The following is a 2,544-nucleotide window of genomic DNA, read 5'->3' on the forward strand; positions in this document are numbered from 1 at the left end:
GTGTATATCAGTATGTAGTGTCTCTACTTTAAAGAGTCCTCTCCTGCTGATGTTCAGGTGTATATCAGTATGTAGTGTCTCTACTTTAAAGAGTCCTCTCCTGCTGATGTTCAGGTGTATATCAGTATGTAGTGTCTCTACTTTAAAGAGTCCTCTCCTGCTGATGTTCAGGTGTATATCAGTATGTAGTGTCTCTACTTTAAAGAGTCCTCTCCTGCTGATGTTCAGGTGTATATCAGTATGTAGTGTCTCTACTTTAAAGAGTCCTCTCCTGCTGTGTTCAGGTGTATATCAGTATGTAGTGTCTCTACTTTAAAGAGTCCTCTCCTGCTGATGTTCAGGTGTATATCAGTATGTAGTGTCTCTACTTTAAAGAGTCCTCTCCTGCTGATTTCAGTGTATATCAGTATGTAGTGTCTCTACTTTAAAGAGTGTTATATCAGTATGTAGTGTCTCTACTTTAAAGAGTCCTCTCCTGCTGATGTTCAAGTGTATATCAGTGTGTTACTTGAAGCCTGTCACACTTGGAATTTGTACAAGATGACGTAAGAGTTCAGGTTACACACACACACACACACACACACACACACACACACACACAGCCCTTTATATATGTCTGTGTTTCAAAACCACTCCGACGAGGATGGGATTCGAACCCACGCGTGCAGAGCACAATGGATTAGCAGTCCATCGCCTTAACCACTCGGCCACCTCGTCTGTGAACCTGGTGTGCTCTGATTGGTTACCTGTCAGGCTCTCTTGTGATTGGTCAAACACTTTACCATTCAGCCACCTCGTGAGTTCGAATCCAATCCTCGTCGGAGTGGTTTTGACATGAAGACAGATCTAAAACAAAGTGGTCTTATCTGGTTTCATAGGCCATGGGAAGCAACTGCGTGTTCCAACGTGTTCCAACGTGTGTGTGTGTGTGTGTGTGTGTGTGTGTGTGTGTGGTCTGCAGAGGATAAGTACCTGTGTTCTGCCTGAGAACGCCTCTCCATTGGACTCCTTTGTTTACTACCGGAACATAGTGACATCACTGCAGAACACTCGCGCTCCTATTGGCTAGCAGCTGAACATGAGTAGCACAGGGCTCCTTTAAAGAGTTATAGGGCAACACATAAAGAATAGCAGCTGATAATAGGGAAACGCCTTGCCTACACTGTTTGGCAACGTATCATTAGAATAAATACAGGAATAAAACAATAAGGAACAAATATAGAAAACGTGAAATGGTGAAATAATAAACTTTTAACACTTATTGCTGTATTGTTTTAAATGTATTTCTGTATTTATTCATCAAATTATATATATGTATATACCTTTCGGACTGATCATCTTAAAAGTACCCAAAAACACATTAGGAATCTTCCGGAAGAGGGAACAGTAAGTGGTGAAAATGCTGAGTCATGCCAGGAGTGGGTGATGAAGATGACTAAGAGGAGTGGTGTTTGTAATAACGCAGGAGGGTGAAGCGTATCAGTTAAAGTGTATTTATGTTCCTGTACGCGTGTTCTGGGCCCATGTGAAGCTGAGAATCCAACATGGCCACTGAGGTCCAGATGGATCCTGCTGACCTCAAACTGAGCCCGAAGCCTCCGGACTGTGAGCTGAAGCCTTTTCATCCTGCAGACAGAGAGTGTATACAAGAAAGAGCTTTTTAAACATTAAAGGTCTCCTATTATACTATTTTTAGGCATATACAGTATGTAAAAAACATACTCCATATCATGTTCCAAACCACATCAAGGATCCTCTCTGAAACAGGAAGGAGCTCAAACTCTTTCTCTCTCTCAGGTTTACCACAAGGTGACTTCCTTTTGATTTCCTGCTTCTTCACACACACTCTCTCCAGCACAGGTTAGCTCTGAGTGTTAGCATGCTAATGTAAACACAGACCATATTACTTCCAGAACACGTCTCATTGTTTCTGACAGCAACCTTTCTGATTGGCCCGTGGGTCTAAAGCCCGCCCACATTTTAGTAATGTGGTCGCGAGCAAATCTGGATCAGCTCCGTTTCCCCGTTTTTAGAGATGTGGGTACGGAGGAAAGACCTACACTTTGGAGGACACATGGGGACACATGGGGACACACCGGGGACACATGGGGACACACCCCGTTAAGTGTTTTTCTGTTTATAATTAAGAATAGTGTTACCTGTGTCCAGGTTAGCTCCGCCTCCAGCTGCACCTGTCCGCCTCTCAGAGCCTCAGCCTCTTCCTGCAAACAGACAGACATTAACAATTGAGACATAACATACCAATATCCACATAAACATAAACACAAACACAAACACACACACACACACACACACACACACACACACACACACACACACACACCTGTCTGTGAGTCCTGGCGCTATCTTCCAGGTGGAGCTGCAGACTGACAACCTGCTGCTGAGCAAGGTAAGCACACGCACACACACACATACACATACACACACACACACACACATACACATACACATACACACACACACTAGTGTCTCTACTTTAAAGAGTCCTCTCCTGCTGATGTTCAGGTGTATATCAGTATGTAG

The 2,544-nt window shown here is 43.6% G+C and overlaps 1 non-coding gene across 1 annotated transcript; it reads right to left on the reverse strand.

Moving 5' to 3' along the window:
* Nucleotides 1-635: 635 nt before the first annotated feature.
* trnas-gcu (transfer RNA serine (anticodon GCU)) lies at nucleotides 636-717 on the reverse strand. The gene has a single exon. It is a non-coding gene; the product is annotated as a tRNA-Ser (tRNA).
* Between the last annotated feature and the right edge of the window lie 1,827 nt (nucleotides 718-2,544).

The sequence above is a fragment of the Notothenia coriiceps genome, unplaced genomic scaffold, assembly GCF_000735185.1.
Source record: "Notothenia coriiceps isolate Sejong01 unplaced genomic scaffold, NC01 NC01_scaffold00033010, whole genome shotgun sequence".
Lineage (NCBI taxonomy): Eukaryota > Metazoa > Chordata > Actinopteri > Perciformes > Nototheniidae > Notothenia > Notothenia coriiceps.